This window comes from Mustela nivalis (genome assembly GCF_964662115.1).
Source record: "Mustela nivalis genome assembly, chromosome: 5".
NCBI lineage: Eukaryota > Metazoa > Chordata > Mammalia > Carnivora > Mustelidae > Mustela > Mustela nivalis.
This window is the reverse complement of record NC_139024.1, coordinates 32486513-32507161: the sequence shown is the minus strand read 5'-3', so window position 1 is coordinate 32507161 and position 20649 is coordinate 32486513.

The following is a 20649-nucleotide window of genomic DNA, read 5'->3' as shown; positions in this document are numbered from 1 at the left end:
TATATAATTCGTATTTTAAGGACAAGCTCATTGTTTAAACTGCTTGATATATCTGCTCCTAACTCTTATAAAAGGGAAATGAATATGATAAAAAAATGGATTGATACATGAATTTAATTTTGTTATAAGTGAAGGAAAAATATAGCAGAGTATTCAAATATTGTCATTGGCCAAAAATAATTAAGTAGTAGTATGAGGAAATAATTCTGATTATATCTTTGTCTTTATTTAAAAGGGAAAAATTATTCCCCCAAATACAGTTTATATGTTTGAATTGATGAGCAAATTTTCTTTCAATATGTTTTAATCCTTTGGGGAAAGTACCTATATGAATAAGACAATTTTCCATGTGTTTATCACCAATCATTAGCTAGTCTTCTTTTAAGAAAGCATATTAACAATGTCAGTTCGTAACATGGGAAACTTCCTAGAATTCAAAAACACAATTATAGACTTTTTGGGGACTTCAGAGACCTTGAAAATCATTGACTTCATTTGTAGACTTGTTCAGGTATATTATAGCAGCAATGCAAGCTTATTTATTTATTGTGCTTTCCCACAACACACTTTCAGCAATGGCAGAGCTTCACCTTGTTGCAATAGCTTGTGGTCATGGAGGCAATGATCTGCTCATACTTGAGTGATGTCAGTTTCCTCAAAAAGGGTAACCCCCAAATTCTGAGTCTCTGTAAGCCCCTGTGCACTGTAAGCCCCTGGGCCACATCTGGCCATGGATAGTTCCAGATGTAATTGATACTCTTATCCAGAAAGAATTTGATTGGAAATCACTTCAATTATCTCTGAGAAATCTCACAACAAATTAGATGTATATTAAGTGTAGAGGTTATCTAAAGGTCGCACAAAGATGTTTCAATCAAGAAAAGTCTATCTTGTGCACACTGATTAGGCTAACGTGTAGTCCTAATTATATGTGTCTCCTGTGTTATATTAGTGTAAAAGAGAACTTTAAGCTTGATGCTAACAAATGCTTTGTTAGTCAGGGCCATTTGTCACCAAGGCTGACTATTGCAAAAAGAAAAAAAAAAATTATTGGCCAAATCTCTGAATCACATTAGAGATTAAGACACTAACCAAAACCAAAACCAAATCCTTATTGCAAGATAAAAACTCATCACATTATAGTTTGTGTTTCTTCCACATTGTTTTTTATACATCTTTATCATTTACTCCATATATACAATTTAGAAACAAGATCCAAACTTGTTTCTTCGTCTTTTTATTTACAGAGGAGAGAATTAAAAAGTTTATCCTAAGAATCAAAGAAGCTATTTGGGCACCTGAATGGCTCAGTAGGTTTCAGCTCAGGTCATGATCTCAGTGTCCTGAGATCTAGCCTGGATTTGACTCCCCACTTAGCAGAAAGACCACTTGAGATTCTCTCCTGCTCCCTTTCCTGGTGCCCCCCCCCCCGCTCATGCCCCTGTCCCTGTTCTCTCTCTCTCTCCCTAAAGTAAATAAATAAACCTTAAAAAAAAAAAAAAAAGAATTAAAGAAGCTAATACTACCAAAACATGTATGTAGGATTTTTAAAAAAGATTTTATTTAATTGAGAGAGAGAGCACAAACAGGAGGAGGGGCACAAGGAGAGGGAGGGGCAGACTCCCCGCTGAGCAGGGAGCTCAACAGGCTCCACCCCAGGATTCTGGGATCATGACCTGAGCTGAAGGCAGATGATTAACTGAGCCACCAAGGTGCCCCATATACATAGTTTTGATCCCCACTTTATAATCACAACCATTCATGAGTAAAACCTACAAATACTACCACTCTTCTAAAACAACTTCTTTTCTCTCTGACACTTACTTGCAAGAACTAAGAGATGATGCAAGACTTTCTGGCATGAAGTTGCAGGGTGATTTATCTTGAATATCTAGATGAACACAAGAAATAGTTGATAATAATAAGAATAATAACAATAATGGACAAAGCTTTTGCTTTGTACCAGGTCCTGTGCTCAGTAATTTACATGCATTGTTGTACTGCATGACACAGACAATGCAATGAAAGACTAGAAAGATGTTTCTTAAAAATCTGGAAACTGTAATTGCATTCAGTGTAATGGTGGTTAATATTTTCACTGGCACATTTTTTCTTTTGAACACGTGCAAACTTAGGCAACATATATTCAGAAAGTTTCTACTGAAGACTCAGTTGGCCATTAATTCAGTCTTCCTTTTTGAGGATTTCCTGCACTTGAATAAGAAGCAGTGAGAGCAGCTTTTGTAAATTGCTAGGGGAGGTAAGTTGACAGGCAATGAAGACGGGAACAAGAGTCTCCACTCCAGAAGAGTAGGTGGAAAGGAGAAGTGCTGGAGGGGACACAACAACAAAAAAGGCAGAAAAGAGCCAGAGGCTTTTTGGCGAAACAATCAGAGCACCGGGAACTACAGTGTGCTGTACTCTGGGAGCATGTTCTCCCATTGCGATATCTACATTGACATATCATTAAGATATATGATAACGTGTTATTTCAGCTATGCTGGGAGTCCTTTCTGCATTTCTTTAAGTTATATTGCTGTAAGGCTTTATCAGTGATTTGTGGTCATTTGCCTGCCCCTATATGTGGAAAGCAGTAACTACGAAAGGTAGACTTGTTCAGGTATATCATAGCAGCAATACAAGTATGAGCAGCATTGCCTTGGGTATGAAGTATGTTGTTAAAAAATAAATAACTTTTATCAGTTTGGAATAAATAAAGGGTATACTTCCATCATTTCATTTAATGGCCCAATTCTGGCGAGTTCCTGTTATGTTAAAACTATACAGATAACATCTTGGGTTGCTTTAAAAAACTGATTTAGGAGGTTCTAGGTGCTATTCACACCTTTAGAAGTATCTTGGCAAAACATCAAAAAATTGTGCAGGACTCAGGGTATTTTTTGTGGAATATCTAGCATCCATAGCTTCTCCACAACAAAATGCCAAATGTGCCTCAATCAATGTGACCACCAAATATTGTTTCCATGAATTTCCATGATCACTCTTGGAATGACAATGAAATTTCTGACCTTTACAACCCAGGTACTCTGGCCTATTTGAAAGAATGACCACTGGTTCTGGCAAAAACAGAAGTTTTCCCTTCCATGTGCATTAAGATACCGCTTCCTTTAGTGATCCTAATTCCCTTTCAGCCAACTTTGTCCAAACAGTTGATATAGCTTTTGCAATGAAAAGCTCAGAAACAAAGCTTGTAATAAATTCACTGGCAGATATGGTATTTGGTTTTTTAAACAAACTTAATCATCCCAAGGCTCGATTCCCATACCCACCTACTTACCCCTCACTTTCTGCTGCATGAAGAATTATTTGTTACAAATAGGTGACAAAGCAAAGAAGACAACTTTAGTTGTATTTTACATGAAACATTCCAGGAGAAATCTGTTTTCAAATGTCTCTATGATAGCTAAATCCAGGGGTGTGACACAGTTCCCTCTGAGCATGAAGAGGTTCTGTATGCACATTTCCTTCCTCTGTTTGATTTGCTAGTTCTTTCTGAAGGCTTGCCATTACATCATGACAATTCCTAGTATCAGGTTAGTAGGGTTTCCTTACTCCAGGATAGCTTATCAGTCATTTACCTTGAATGGTGAAAACTCTATGGAAAGGAATGTCCTTGAGTAAGTATTCCTGTTAAATTCCTTGAAATAACCCTATCTTCTGGAATTTTCTACTATAGTAAGTTTCTATTAAAAGCATTTTATAAAATTTTGCTTATTTAACAAATGCTTGTTGAGCTGGAGATAGGAGCCTTGAACTAAGGCACTTCTTAAATCTTTTTCTTGGTGGACCAAATAATAAAATATAATTTCAAGTTGAGTATTATAACAGCAATTACAACTAATAAATGATACACTAATTCATAACTATTAAATATTTATTTCTATACATGTTATAATAGGGATAATACAATAATATAAAATAATATAATAGGGCAGGCAGGATGGACTCAAAATTTCCAGGGTACTGAGATGAGTCCTGGGTGATGGCTAGAGAGCAAAACTCAAGCATCCCCAGTTTATATTTGTTGATCCGAAGAGTCTGGCTGAGACAGACTGATTTGAACGTCCAGAACATTGCAAACAGATAGACTAGATACACTTCTATGAGCCTATAGCAAATATATTTTGAATAATTTATTTCCTGGTCACAAAAATTCCAGTGAAAAAGCTAAACTGACATCTTTCCTTGCCTTCATTATGACTCAGCATATCATAGCTCGGTCGGAGTGAAAACGAAGCATACAAACAAACAAAAACAAACACCTTGGCATTATGGGCTAAAATAAAACAAACAAAAGAGGAACCTCTGTCTAGCACTAGTCCTCTAAATCAATAGACTTTAGTCCTTTCCCCAAAGTGGCCAACTTCCCAGCAAACAAAATTAATCCTGACTTTACAGTACTGACACCAACAGATAGGTGAAGACCCTTGGAAATAAGATAATCTTTTGAGAAAACAACTGTTTTTCTTAAACTTTGGTAACCTTGCATTTGGGTATCTGTGACCCTTTGCACATCTGCTTCAAACTGCTCAAGGAGAGAGTATTTCAGAAGACTCCCTTGTAAATGTTTTGCTTTTGCCAGTAAATATGGTTTTTGAAAACAGTCTCTTCTCTGAATTCTCCCTGGACACTAACTTTGTGACATACATTCAAAGAGAGAGTAATAACTTATAAACAAATAAGGAAAACAAAATTTGTCTACCCTTACTATGAATTCTACACTCCTTAAGGAGGACTAAGCATTTAAACCTATTTTCTAAAGTACATTCAGTTTATTTAAAGCTTTTGAAATGTGTCATAAAGTGTTCCTTTCTGTATAGTTAGGCAGCCACAGAAAATTATGTCAAATTCAGAAATTACATCATTTGCTTACTTATTCAATAAACGCCCGATACCTATTATGTGCCAGACACTATTTCAATCACCGAAGATGAAGGAATGAACAAAACAGACACAATCCCTGTCCCGAGGGGGCTCACATTCTGACAAACTATTAATATATTATAAATTACATGTAATATTCAAGATAATTAGTTTTATACAGTGCAAAGATGGCTAAGGAATTGGGGACTCGGATTTCATTCAGAAATTATTATCCTCCTATTTTCATGTATTTTTGGAGAATTTTTATATCATTAATATTTACTGCCCACTAAAGGCAAACTCTGAAGTAGAGGCTCCATGACTCAAAGAGGAAAAACTCTTAATGTTCCCCTTTGAATGTGATGACCATTAAGATGGCTGATACTTACTTCAAAATCTTCACATTTTGAGAGAAGATTAAAAAATGGAACAGTCTGGCCCTAAAAGTCAATAACAAATTAGTTAACAAAATTTCATGAAAAAGTTTTAGAGTATCTCGGTCCATTCCATTAAAACAAATGTTAATGCAGCTATTCAAAGTTATCTAGGAAATGACATGCTCCCTGATTGAATTTGGTTCAACATTTATGCAGAGATCACTGTAAACGCCATTTCTACTTGTGGAGGTATGAAAGAAAGGTAATATGATGATAGCCACAACTGGCATCATTATGGGATTCATGAGCCTTGTGAGGTGGGTATACTTAAAGTATGGCAGCACTCTTCAGAAGGACTTAAGTTTCTGGAAAAAGCAAAGCAAAGTGATTATTACTGGCCTTCCTAAATGTCATGAATACAGAAATGAAGCTGATTTAACTGCTCTCTGATGCATGCTCCCAAGATCTCCGTCATACAGAATATACATGTGCCCATGTGAAGATTCTCTTTGCTTGTTAGCCAACTAGAACTTCCAGCTCACATCATTCCTTTTGAAGTTATGGAACTCAGGATGCCATCTACAAGGTCATTAAAACGCTGTTCTGGATGCCATTTGTCTTAATGGCTTTTGTCATTTGTTTCTGATTCTTCTTTCCTATCCCAATAGGAAATCAGATGAGGGTGACTCTGTTATTCTGATGGAATGCTCAGTGAGATCAGAGCCAAGGTGTTGAAGATGCCAGTAGAGTCTGGGGGAGTTTGAGGTCTCCTGCAGGGCTTGTGAGGAGGGTGCTGGAGCTTACAGATTGTTGTGGATTGCATCCTGGATGGTTTGCTGAGTGCTTTGGAATGCCTGAGGTGAAAATTACAGCAATTTCATGAGTCTGACACACTTTTCCAGCTGATAGCACTAAAAACATGAGTTGTTGCCTCCTCTGCCTTCCTTGTTTGCTTCTTTGAATGAAGATGGCAGAAATGCGCTGTATGAACTATTAACCATTATGTGGATTTTTATGAATTAAACTAATTTATCTTTTAAAAATCCATTTATCTTTTTCTTTCTCTGTGAGCAGCTTATACAATGGAGCAAATCCACCATATTTGTCAAAGTTATTAGAGCTCTGGGTTTTTAATTACTGGTTTGAACCCCCAGCCCTTCTGGCAAAATGCAGACTACATACTGAAAGGCAAAAGAAGTAAAGAGAAATAATGGATTATGCAGTGTACAAAGGGACAGCAGTGACCCATTCTCATCTAAGACAACATTCAAAGCAATGATAGTGGCTGTGGACCCCGTATCCCTTATATTTTGTTTTATTTGGGGGAAGGAGAGTTCTGATGTACTCAACCAGTACAATAATTGCAACCTCAGATGGCACATGGTCTTCAAAATTAAAATCGTGAAGAATGCAAAGTTGCATGCATAAATAATAGAATGTGTTCATGTACAGGCTAAAACTTTATCCTGTACTAAAACTGTAAGTGCATTTCTCCTTAGAATTAAATTATATGCCTGAAAAGAGGTGATCTTGCTCTCATTTTTATTACTTCTATCACATTACAGAATTGGATTTGTCAGCATTTACTGTTAAGAATTTGAAATTGTTTTTTCAACCTATATGAAATTTGAATTTTCTATTTTATAGAAAAAGAATAAATAAATTTTCTTTCCTAGAATTTTAGAATCTATGAAAAACTCAAAACAAGTATGAAGCACCTGTTACAAAATGAGTCAAATTTGCGGGTTCATTAAGCTACTCCTCCGGGCAGTTTCGTGCAATGCTCCACATCTTAGACCTCTCTGTAATTGTGAATTACATTTGTGATTCTCATATCAGAGTCTATATACTATTTTGAATGCCTCCACTTGTCAAGGACTAATTATTTTTCTCCATTATGATTCTTCAACAATATAATAAAATAAAGAGTAAATGCTTTATCAGTGAATCTAAGCATAACTAGGAAAGGCCAAATGATATTTAAATTAACAAAAGAAAACGTTTAATATCTAATATATTTAGTTATAAGTTACAAGGGAGTTGGATAAGCTTAATTCAGCTGTGAAAAATAATATAGATCTGTCCTAGTTCTCAAAATTTAGTATTTCTTATATGCATGGGTATGTCAAAGAAGTTTAATGAGTGCATATCTTTACTTATAACAAATAAATGTTCTTACTCCTTTCTCCTAGGACTGTAGTTCTGCATCTCTTAACTCTAGTTTTGCTCTTTGCTTTCCCAGCAGTCTGCTATCCCTCAGCTCCTCCTTTCCATGTCCCTTCTCGATATCTTAATACTCCTAGGAATCTTAAGCAGCCCTTAGCAATCACATCCGAAATTTAAGAATGCAATCTAAACCTCATTATTCACATGTTGTCAAATAAGAGTGACCAGAAAGGAGGTTTGTGACTAAAATTGCCACTTGGTATAGCTCTTGATCCAGTCAAAACCCTTAATTCATAAAATCTCAGTACAAAGAACAAAATGCAACTTTGCAATTATTTGCATAGAAGTTACCACTTAAAATGAGCACCGATACCTGTGACATTTGGGCTGTCTAGACAAAGGTTGTTTACCCAAACTAAATCCATGAAAGGTATGTCTCACACTGTTAGCTAAATCCTACTAAAAATATTCATATTGAGTCCAGCCTGCCCTGGTGCCTAACTCCATGGCATAAATTAAGGTCCAGAGACAGTGTCTTAACTCTTTCAGATCATTAGAGTACTATTCATAAAGAGCGATTCAAGAGATCATTGAATTAATCCGAAATGCAAACATCTGTATGGTAAGGTTTATTTATCACTACAAGTTTCCATCTACATTGAAGACTTGAAATGTAACATTTGAAAAGAGAACCACAAAAGCTGGGCATCTGCTAAAACAAGGCAGAATAAAATTGTGTGTTATGTGTGTGGGATTAGTTTGGGTAGAATAAAAAGTGCCTGAGGTTTAACCTATAGAAGTGGTTTCTAGATGAAACGTTGGTGATCACAGGAAAATAGTAACAGTAAGTAACATATAAGGAGTAAGCGGGACTTCACCTCTACTCCAAGTGAGAGCTTACTGTGTCTTCTAAATACCTAAGTTGACTTCCTTTAGGAAACTTTAAAATCAGACTTCAATTCGTGATTTTTCATTTCCTTTAGTTTGTTTTTTGTTGTTGTTGTTTTTTGTTTGTTTGTTTTGTTTTTACCTTTTTTTTTTTTTTTTGGTCTCAAGTTCCACAGACCATTTCCCTAGCTCTTATTTTTATAGTCATTGCACCTTATATAAACTATAACATAAGTCGTTATTTTATTTGAGAGTGTGGTCTAAAACAGATGGAGCCTAAAATTCTTCCACCAAAGTTAGGAAAGGCTGCGAATTATCAATGAATTTAGTACCAGAGGTATTAGAATTCGATTTGTCAGAATTTACTGAAAATTTACTTAAAATCTTACCGTTTGACAAAAACGTGATGAAGGCAGAATTAACTGGGCTTGAGAATCTACGTAATCTGATTGTTCTTTCATGGTCACTTTGACTTTCTTGTTGCTCAAGTCACTGGATTTATTTAAAATATGTTAACACTGCATTTCTTCCTCCTCACTCTGAACTTCTGCGGTTATCTGTTCAAATCAGAACATGAACTGGTGTACCCTCTTCCTCATCTATCCAGACCCAAGCAGGAATAACAACTTCTGGAAAAATATTTGGGTAGAGTGATCGTAATCATTATTGGTTTGGTTTTTGTTAACCTTTATTTTTTGTTTAAGGAAGATTAAGTCAATCCACCTGGAGTTTAATACTGTATGTTACTATAGTAACTTTATAGCCTGTTTGGCTGTGACAAAGGGGCTTCATCTCGTCCATTTCATGCTCCTGTGTCGACCTACTCCCTCCCAGTGTTTTATTATATCTGTCTTTAAGGGTATCTGCGGGAGCCACAGCTGCTGTGCTTTTGTAACAGAAAAGCAGCTTTCACTGTGTGAAATGCTCAGCACTAAGAGGTCTTACAGGCTGATAGCATTATTGAATTTCAAAGCAAAGACAAACAACATTAAATTGTTTAAAGCTAATATTCATGTTTTCCTGCATATGGTGTATTTTTCTAGAAACGTCATATAATCTATTTTTCTAGAAAAAGTATATAATTGTTATCTAATGGCATTATGAATGAAGGCATAGGGGAAAAAATCTTAAGGTAATATAATTGAAAAAGCAAACTCGAAATATATTTGGGTCAGAAAATGCACCTATTTGGTGTACAGTCTTTTAAAGGGGAGATTTTTGTTCTAATCAAGTAATTTGATTGCATGATTTTAAAAATTATAGATCTCTAAATGTTGTTTACTGAGTAACTTCTGAATAGGCTCTTATAATCTCTGTAGAGGTGCAGATCCATCCAGTTCTGCAAAACTTTGCCCATTTATGTTCTATTCGTAAATCAACTCTGGTCTTGATCTCTTTTGATAGAATATAGTAGAATCCCCTAAGATAAAGCATCAGTGTTTGTAAGGGCAGAATTGAATATAATTTTAGTATATTCAGAAGTTACTTATATGAATGTACCGAAAGGATGCTTTTGATAATGGTTCTGTTTTACAGTTTCATCTCAATTTAGCCAAAGCACCTGCCCAAACTTGAAACTTCAAATTATTCCTCCTCTCAGAATGGTCCAGTATTTATTGGCCTCTGTTCCATAAAAGGCAACTTTGGTGAGATTCTCTTTCAGAATATCTATGCAGTGATTTTCCAGTTGTGTTAATTGTTGTGTTGGAAAAGTGGTGAAAGCTCAGTGTGATCTTGTTAACTTGCTAAGCATCTGGTCAGCAGGGTAGTTCAGTTCCAGCAAGGCTCTTGACTCCTCTGCCAAGGGTTATTGATACCTCACACACCCCAGCTGAGGCGGATTGTTTTAGTGGGGCTTCACATCCATGGCTAGCCTGTAGTTAGGGGGGAAAAAAAAAAAAAAAACCACACAACAACAACAAACAAGTGATTGACAGCCCACACCTCCTGGGCCCTTCTTACTACCAGACACAACATCTGCTATGCCCTGTGGAGCAGTGAACCAACACACACGAGAGAGAACTGTTTCTAGTATTGTCAGGGTGGATTTTGTTTAACCCTTTGTAGTTACTCTCTGGAGAGAAGTGTGAGATGGCTTTTCTTTGGGGGTAAGGATGGAAGTAAATGTAGATTTGGGGGAAGATTAGAATGGCTTGTTCTAAAAGGAATTGTAATTAATAAAACACTACCAAAAATGACATAAAAAGGAAGTCTAGTGTAAATGTCTAGAAATAACCTCATTGTGGTGTTTTTTTAATTGTCAAATGAAAGATTTGTCATATTGTCTCCCCATGCTATGTCAGAATCAGGAAAACGGACTTGTGCAGAGTAATGAATTAGTAGCGAGTAGTTTTGATTTTGGTTTTCATTCACAGAGTATTCTCAAGAATATAAGATTTTTGTTCCATCTAGACTTATAATTATTATCCTCAAAAATTTGAAAGAGATGAGGAAGCCAGTGTATTTGTTAAGTAGATAAAAAAAAGTCACGCTGTATCCATGCCAAAGTTTTTATAAGCCAAAATTATTGTATATCTAATATTCTGGGACTTCTGAAGTTCTAATACTGAAATATGGGACTTTATATATCATTTTAGAAAACTTGTTTTTTCTTGCTGTTGCCAACTCAACTACCCTGCTGATAGAATATGAAATCCTGCACTTGATAATAAATATGGTTCATTAAAAATGCATCAAGAAGCTTTTGTAGACTGCGAGCAATGTATAGGAGCATTTAAAAGTTTCCCAAAGCGATTTCCAGGTTAGAATTGTTTTGACATTTTTTGAAGAGCTCATTTTTGTGTCTGGATATTTTTAAGATATCTTCTGTAACAATTTTTCACACCTTGGGCATATTAGTAAAAAATGTAAAGAATAGGAGACAATGTTGAGGTAAAATCATCTAATCTTATGTATGTGTTCGTTGATACTGACATGAATAAAAATTAGGACACAGAGCTTCTATATTAAAACAGTATAGGAATGGATCTAAGAGTAATTTAACACATTTCACTTGGGCCAGTATCTGTCAGACTAGCTCTCCATCATAATGCCATACATCAAGCTAATACTTAATAGCCATAATATCTCTGTTTACAGTGCTTTAAGGACAAGCTATGCTACAGTAGAGCCAGTAGCATTTTTATTATGTCTTCATTACAGCAATGTAATTAGCAATATTATTATTGTTATGCATTACTTTTGCCTCTTGTCAGTATCATGTTACTCCCACATAATTCACCCAATATCATGAAGACAAAGAAATTATTACTTGAGTGGTATGATATTATCATACTGCTATCCTCATAGTTATATTACTGAATGAGTGTGAACATATCTGTTATTTAAGATTCATTTGTTTTAAACAAACTTGACCTCATGTCAAAAGTTTTAGCTAAAGACAATTTTTCTAATAATCAAAATTTTAAGATACTGATATGCAGACAATTTAAGAAGTATTCTCTCCTTTTTTTCACTATTTTAAACTTTAATTATGTGCCATATTTGTGTGTGTGTTTACTAATTAATTCTGTTTCATTGATTTATTTATTTATTGCTATTCTAAGCCACAGAATTCTCATTATTATTGCTTTACATCTTAATGTGTACTTAGAAAATACTTTGTTTTGTTCTTTTTCTCTTTTTCTTTTTCTTGGCTATTTGTGCACAACTTTCCATAAATATACAAAAAAGAAAAAGAAATATAGATGTAATAGTTTGGTTTTTTCATATGTGATCCAATTATATAGTCTCTGGGAAGAGGGAGAATTTAGCTCATTCACAGCCATCGTGATTAGCCATTATTCATGTCTACCATTTTACTTTGTGTGTTTCATCTATCATGTGTTCTGTATGTTTCCTTATCTTCTACTAGATTGACTGAATTGGATTTGGTTCCTATTTTAATAGCTTTATGTTCTAGTTCTATTCTTTGAGTTAATGCTTAATTTTCAAAAACATAAATTTCAACATGTTTTTCTTAAAAGGTCAAGAGTTTATTATTATTTTTCTTCACCTTTGTCTTTCCCTGCCTCTTTCTGACCACCTTACCTTGCCCTTAATTCATTTGTACTTCTTATCTTGAATTTTATTTTCAGGTTAGTATTAAAAACATTTCTTCCTTCTTTTCTTTGCATCCTTCTCCATTTCTCTTCTCTCCTTCCCTCTTCGTCCAATTTATACCAACTAGATTTTAGCAACCATTTAATTGATTAATTTGATGCTCATCATTCCTTCCAACTTCTTTCTTTCTTTTGGAGGAATATATTTTTGAATGTTTCCTTTTATTCATTGAGATGTTCTCATTTTACTCTAGAGAGCTGATTTCTTTAAACATTTCCCCTCCTACATACTATTATATTCTCCTTTAGAAACCATTGATAAAGTATTTTTCTCCATTCTGCTTAATCTTTTCATTTGTTAATATTTTTATTGCATTTTGACCTAATTCTCTACCTTGACCATTTAGCTCACTAATTTGCTTTTTACCAATGTGCAATTGTAAGCCTATTTTTAAAATATATACTTATATTTTTCATGTTAAAAACTTTTAACTTTTATTTGTAATGATCTGTTTTTTTCCTCATGAATATTATTTTCTACCTTTTATTTTTACACATGTGAAATACACTTTGAAGTTATTTTCTGACTCTTGTTAATTCTGTTTCTTTGAAAAACATCTCATTTTCATTTTTGTATTTTTTTTTTCTCATAGGTCAATTACCCTCTGAGTTTATTTATTTATTTATTTATTTTAAGATTTTATTTATTTGACAGACAGAACACAAGTAGGCAGAGAGGCAGGGAGAGGCAGAGGGACAAACAGGCTCTCTGCTGAGCAGAGAGCCAGACGTGGGGCTTGATCCCAGGACCCTGGGATTATGACCTGAGCCGAAGGCAATCGCTTAATTGACTGAGACACTCAGGAGCTCTGAGTTTATTTTTTGGTAGTATTTCATCTGTATTTGATTTTCTGGGGCCATGGTTTATTAGTTTTCTATGACTACTGTTAACAACTACAAATTAGTGGCTTAAAACAACATAGATATATTATCTTACAGTTCTACCATTCTGAAGTCTAAAAAGGGTCTCACTAGGTTAAAATGAAGGTGTTGGGAAGGCTGCTTTGTTTTTGAAGGCTTTAGAAAGAATTTGCTTGCTTGCTGTTTCTAGTTTCTAGAGGTCATCTGCATTCTTTGGCTCTTGGCCCCCTCCCTCTTTCCATCTTCAAACAGTAATACTGGGCTAAGTCCTTTCTTACCTTCCATCTCTCTGGTTTTCTCTTCTGCTTCACTCTGCCTAACAATTTTTAGGGGCAAATCTGTATAATCAAGAATTATCTCCTTATTTTATTTTAAGGTCTGCTTCATTTCTATCTGCTACATCAATTCTCCTTTGTCTTATAATCTAGCATATTTATAGGCTCTAGCAATTAAGACGTGGGCATCTTTGAGGTGAGGGGTATCTTTTATTCTGAGTATCACAGCCGACTAGAAAACATATTCAAGTGGGGTCAGCCACCTTTTGGAGTGGCCTTAGCTAATGAGACTGACCTTGATTGACCCTGTGAATTCTCATCTGTCTACTTTTTTGCAAAATCTGTCAGTATTAGGTCAACACTAAGTTTCTGTTTTTGTTGTTTTAAATGCAAACTATGTATCTATTTAATTTTCTTTCATGTTCTGGGTTTGAGGTGGAAATAGTAAATTCTAACAGGTGCTCAAATGTAACAATTAGAAGAATAAAGAGCAGAATTTATATGTATAAACCACTAGATTAGGAAACAATAAACAGTTTATTTAGAAAATACTGGGAAAAAGGAACAAGGAAAAATAAGAAAAAAAGATACTAAATAAGACACAATCTGAGGACCAAATTTTGGGGTCATAAAAATTTGTCAATATTCAAATTATTGATAAAGATTTTCAAAATGACTCAAAAATGATTAAAGAAAAGCATTTCTTTTGATAGCATTAAGAGGAAATCACCTAAAACAATGTAAGACATCTAGGTTGAGATAAAAGGATTCAAAATGCTTTATAGACATAAAAAGAAAAGCAAAGATCATAATAATAACAAAAATAGTTAAAATAAGTAAAAAGTGCTAAAAATAAAAAGATTTTTTTAAATGAGTAAGTTTATATGTTTTACTTAAGAGAATTTCAGGATTTTATTTGCAATCTAATCAAGTTTGGTAATATTGCATTTTTTATTTAAGAATGTATATTGAGTCTGTGCAAATTAAACTTTTGTGTTTTATATTAAACAGACTTTATGTTATGGAGTAAAAGAAATACAGAATTTAAAAAATCTTAATAACAAAGACTAGGATTAATATCATACAAGATGATTTTAATGTACAAAATTTAATATACATCTTACATAACCCATGTAAAACTAACAAAATTGATTTAGGTCACTACTAGAACCTCAAATTCTACAAAGCACATGCAGATCGCATTCTCTGACCCTACTCTAGTAAAAAAACAAAAACATTAATATAAAATATTTAAGCAAAAACCTCTCATAACATTTACTTTTTAAATTATCTATTATGAAACTCTTAAAGAAAGAAAAATATAATTAGCTCCTAAAAAAGAATAAAGATAGGAATATTTTTGTCATCACTTATGGAATATTGCCAAAGCTTACTCAAATGAATATACATAACTGTGAATATTTTATCAAATAAAAATATGGAAATGAATAATTTAAACATTGAACATTAGAAAACAAGTGCAAAACAAACATAAATAAAAAGTGTAACAAAGAACACCCATAATTAGAAAACCCTTGAAGTATAAAATTGGTCAGTCTAAGAACTTGTTTTATGCAAGGGAAATAGAATAGGAAGACTTTTAGATAGTCCAAAACCCAAAATTTTCAGTAAAAAAGAGAATATAATTTTAAAAATTAGTTAAAAAATTGTGAGTCTATGTGTATCAATATTTTCTAATTAACTTAAAATGTTGCTATAATAGACTGCTATTTAAAATATAAATGCCCAGGACTGCCTGGGTGGCTCAGTGGGTTAAAGCCTCTGCCTTCAGCTCAGATCATGATCTCAGGGTCCTGGGATTGAGCCCCACATTGGGCTCTCTGCTTGGCAGGGAGCCTGCTTCCTCCTCTCTCTCTCTCTGCCTGCCTCTCTGCCTACTTGTGATCTCTCTGTCTGTCAAATAAATAAATAAAATCTTTTAAAAAATAAATTAATTAAATAAAACATAAATGCCCCGAGGCACCTGGTGGCTCAGTCAGTTGAGTGCCTGGCTCTTGATTTCAGCTCAGGTCATGATCTAAGGTTGTGGGCTGGAGCCTCATGTTGGGCCCTGTGCTCAGTGGGGAGTCTGCTTGGGATTCTCTCTTTCCTTCTCTCTCTCACCCTTCCTCTCCACTCTCTCTCTCAAATAAAATTTAAAAATCTTTAATAAATAAATAAATAAATAAGTATATTTAACTAAATAAAACACAAAAATCCTGAAGAGAACTGAATTTTTCAAATAACTACTTCGAACAATGTTCCAAACTCCCTCAGTTTTTCAAATATGAGAATAACTATATTTTATTGTTAATATTATAGAAAAGCATGGAAGGATGATGTTTCATTAATAACACCAGAATTAATAAAAATTACACAAAAATGTAGATCTATATTGTTTATACAAATAATTAAAAATAATAAATCAAATAAGACCAGATCACAGAACTCCTATGTTAAAGAAAACACATCATGTCCAACAAAGTTTATTTCTGAAATGTAGTTTTTTGGAAATGTTACCAATTAATATAATGTAACAATCTTAATCTTTAGTGAAAAGATATTTGACATCTTGAATATTTATTCCTGGATAAGTCAAAACAATGAAATAAAACATTAAAACAAGCAGAATAAAAAATAGAATAGACACTCCCTTAATATAATAAGGAATAATGAGAAACAAAAGTATTTACTATCTCTTATATCTGCTTTAAGCTACTAGCCAACACCATTTTTAATGGAAAGTATAAAAATCATTTCAATTAAGTATAGGTAGGAATTTCAAAAGTTCTTGCTATTTTTTTTTTGACATTTTGCTCTAGGTCAAGGTTTATATAATAATACAATAAAGAAAGATAAACAACAACTAGACAGAGAGAGAGAGAGAGAGGCAGCAAAAACAGAAAAAGAAAATATATTGTCATTATTTATATAGGATTTTGCAAAGCCAAAGCATTAACTAATAAATTGCATTAAAAATAGGTAAATTGAAAAGATCATCCTGAAAGCATATAAATACCAATAGATTTTCTACATCTAAGAAGAGAATTAAATGAGAGAACAAAAGATTACCTATTTAACAATAACCAAAACAATAAAATATCTGGAAATCAACTGAGGTATAAATGCGCATCTAAAAGGAAAAAAACAAAATCCTACCAATAGATATACAAATACTGATAAAAATGAATATACTTCCCAGGTTCTCATAGTGGAAGGCTGGATAATCAAAAGATATAAATTTATCTGAAATTCGTTTATACATTATGCAAATCTGACCATTCTTCAAATCTGACCATTTTTAGAAACTTACTGTGACTGAGATAGGAAAAAAGAATGGTACTACCCAATAACATGTTAGAAAATAACACAATTATGAAGAGGAATTTATGTGATCTCAATATATACTGTCTAGCCACATTTATTTAAACAGCAGGAATTGCTGGAAGAATCTACAATCCGTGGAAAAGAATCAGTCCAGATATGGATTCAAATGTGATCTCAGTAAAGGCTATTCCAATCACAGTATTTAATCCTGGTAATCACCCTCATTTTATTTTTTTATCATCTAATAAATTAAGTTCCTTGTTTAGTGTCTGATTCTAACCATTGAAATATAAAGATCTACAAGATTAAGTATTTTTGGTCATTATTCACTAATATATTCTGTGAAAATAAACAAAGGAAACCTCATTTAAAATGAAGTCAGGAAGCTCTGAAGGGAGTAGATTGCAAGCACTGACATGGAGACCCCAAACAGGAGTAAGTTTGCTTTACATGCCCCAGGATGAAGAAGGAAGAATTTTTCCTTGCCCAGCAACAACCCAGCCAATGAGAAGCCATCACCAACCTAAAGTCTTCAAAATATTCCCTCCCTTCTTCCTCTTTTTCTCCATAAAAATAAGCCACTCTCTTCTGCTCTCTGGATATGCCTATGGTTAACCATGGTCTGCTTGTCCCAAATTGCAATTCTCTGCAATTCCCAAGTAAATTCATTTTGCTAAAGCAAGTTATTTCTGCTTTAAGCTCAACAATTTAAATAGCACTTGGAGTATAATGAGTGCCTGACAAATATCTTATGAATTAAGTAATTGTTTCAAAATCAGTTGAGAAATAATAGGTTAATTCATAAGTAATGCTGGAACATCTGATTGACTGGTTATTTTATTTTAAAAATTGAGATATGGGGGCCTCTGGGTGGCTCAGTGGGTTAAAGCCTCTGCCTTCAGCTCAGGTCATGATCCCAGGGTCCTGGGATCAAGCCCTGCATTGGGCTCTCTGCTCAGCAGGGAGCCTGCTTCCCCCCCTCTCTCTGCATGCCTCTCTGCCTACTTGTGATCCCTGTCTGTCAAATAAATAAATAAAATCTTTAAAAATAAATAAATAAAAATTGAGATATGCCAAAATATAAGTACAAGCAGCTCATACTAAATACAATACTATTAATGGACTAAATAAGGGTGAGTTAAAATTAAATTTATACCAAAGGAAAAACTTTTTAAGAATATACATACAGGGCGCCTGGGTGGCTCAGTGGGTTAAGCCTCTGCCTTCGGCTCAGGTCATGATCTCAGGGTCCTGGGATCGAGGCCCGCATCGGGCTCTCTGCTCAGCAGGGAGTCCACTTCTCCCTCTTTCTGCCTACTTGTGATCTCTCTCTATATATTTCAAATAAATAAATAAAATCTTTAAAAAAAAAAAAGAATATACATAAAATTTTGAATTTCTTTTACTGAAAAGAACTTATTTAGGTAGATCAGCTTTAGAACATAGTAATCAGTACTATTACTTGTGAAATTTTCCAGTAGTGATAGACCTGTGATTCTGATTATTTATATATTTTCCTAATATTTTAAGCTTTTTCAGGGAATTTTCTTACACTTTTGATCATTAAAATGCTATCTTATAAAATTTACATGAAGTACTAGATAATATATTTGAAAAGCAAGAATAAATAATATAAGGATTTCTATTTTAACCATAACAAAGCAACTAGTTCTAGAATTGACCCCTGAGGTAATAAAAGATAAATTGAATGAAAGATGTGCTAGAACAATGATCAGACATTGGATAACACACAGCATAGGATTATGATTCATGACAGAAAGAAAATGTAAGAGATGAGATTGACAATTATTCCAGCTTTGTACCTGAGCACAGTCTGGGCACCATCTAGACCACATAGGAAAGATAGAGTCAAAACAAAGTAGTGCTTTCACTGAGCTGGGGAGACACAGATTGGAGTTTGGTGACCTGGAACTGCTAGTGTCTACAGAACAGAGTACTGAAGAAAAGTAAGCTGTCTATGCATAGAGTTCTAAAAATTCATATAAGGATTCCTTCACAAGTTTGTCTGAATAGAAAGCTGAGCTTGATTAGGATGAGATTCTACAAAGGCTGACAAGGAACACTTGCTGGAGAGCTGTGAATCAAATGGAACCTGAAGGTATCAAAGTGACAAAAGGCATACGTTTTCTGACTAGATAAAGCACAACAACCTCTGTACAAATACAGGCACTTGGTGACAAATGGAGAAGCCATTCTGGAGAAGAAGGAGTACTATCGCCTTAAAGTCAGTGCTACTATAGACACAACATAACAAACACAGAAGACAAGACTCAGAAGAATCAAGCAGATCACAAAGCATATCCCCACTGAATTTAAGTGCCTGCCAGTATAAGACAACACTTCCTAAAGGAAGACAACAAAATATGGACTTTTCACAATGTAGCATCCACAACGTGCAGCGAACAATGAAAATGATTAATAACACAAAGCAGCAAGAAAATGTGACCGTTGATCCAAGGGGGGGGAGGGGAAGCAGTTGATTTTGAAATGACCCAGTTATTGAAATTAAGAAAAAAATAAAAATATACTAATATAATTGTTATAAAGTCATAGCCAAAGCCTTAATTCAAGATGTCAAAAAAAAAAAAAAAATGGTCATAATAAATTAATGAGTAATCTCATTAAAGAGGTAGAAACTATAAAAAAAAATCAAATGGAAGCTCTTGACATCAAGTTCTATGAGTCTATTGAGTGCATTTAACAGCAACTTGAAGTTGGCAGAAGGAAAGATTAGCAATTTAAAAGAGGTCTGTAGAAGTTATCTAATCTGAGGAACAGAAAATTAAAATAAACAATATCTTCATGACCTAACAATGGCAAGAAATACTCAAAGTTTTACATTTTATTGACCAAATATCTACCTGTAGATTCAAAAAGCTCCATCAATTTCAAGCAGAATAATGCATAGACAACATTAAAAACAAACAAAACAAAACAAAACAAAAAAAAACCTGATTAAAAGACAGATTGAAAATCTTGGAAACTGTCAAAGAAAATGACACATTACAGAAAGTGAAACAACCATCAAAAGATAGTAAACCTAATAAAAAGATGGCTGGCTTTTCAACAGAAAAACTAGAGAAAAAGTTAGCAGAACATCTTTCAACAACATAGTTATTAACTCAATTCTAAATGCAGTGATAAAATTTGGAAATGTCTTTATTGGAAACATAGTTTTTAAATAATTTTATCAAAAATCATGTTGGCTGAGAAGCCTGGGGTCTCACATCTCTCCTCAAGTTCAATAAGTTGCTAAAATGACTTACAGAATTCAGGAAAATGCTACATAAACTGTTAGAGTTTATTATAAAGAATACAAATGAACACTGTGAAGAGGTACTTGGAGCAAGTCTTCAAGGGTCAGAAGTATATGAGCCTCAGGCCCCATGGACTTGAGGTATGTAAAACTCCTGGCATGTAGATACATTTACCAACTCAGAAATTCCCCAAATCCTGTTGTTTGGAGGTTTTTATGAAGGTTTCATTATATAGGCATAATCGAACCCCTCTCTCGGGTTGAGGGTTGGGACTGAAGAGTTCCAAGCTTGGTCCTAATCAAGGCTTGGTCTTTTTGGTGACTAGCCCTCATCCTGAAGCTATCTAGATGCCTGCCAAGTGTCCCTTCATTAGAAGAAGAGATGCTGCTATCACCCTTATCACTCAGGAAATCCCAAGGGTTTTAGGATTTATGTGCTGGGGAATGGGGACAAAGGACAAATATTTTTCTTA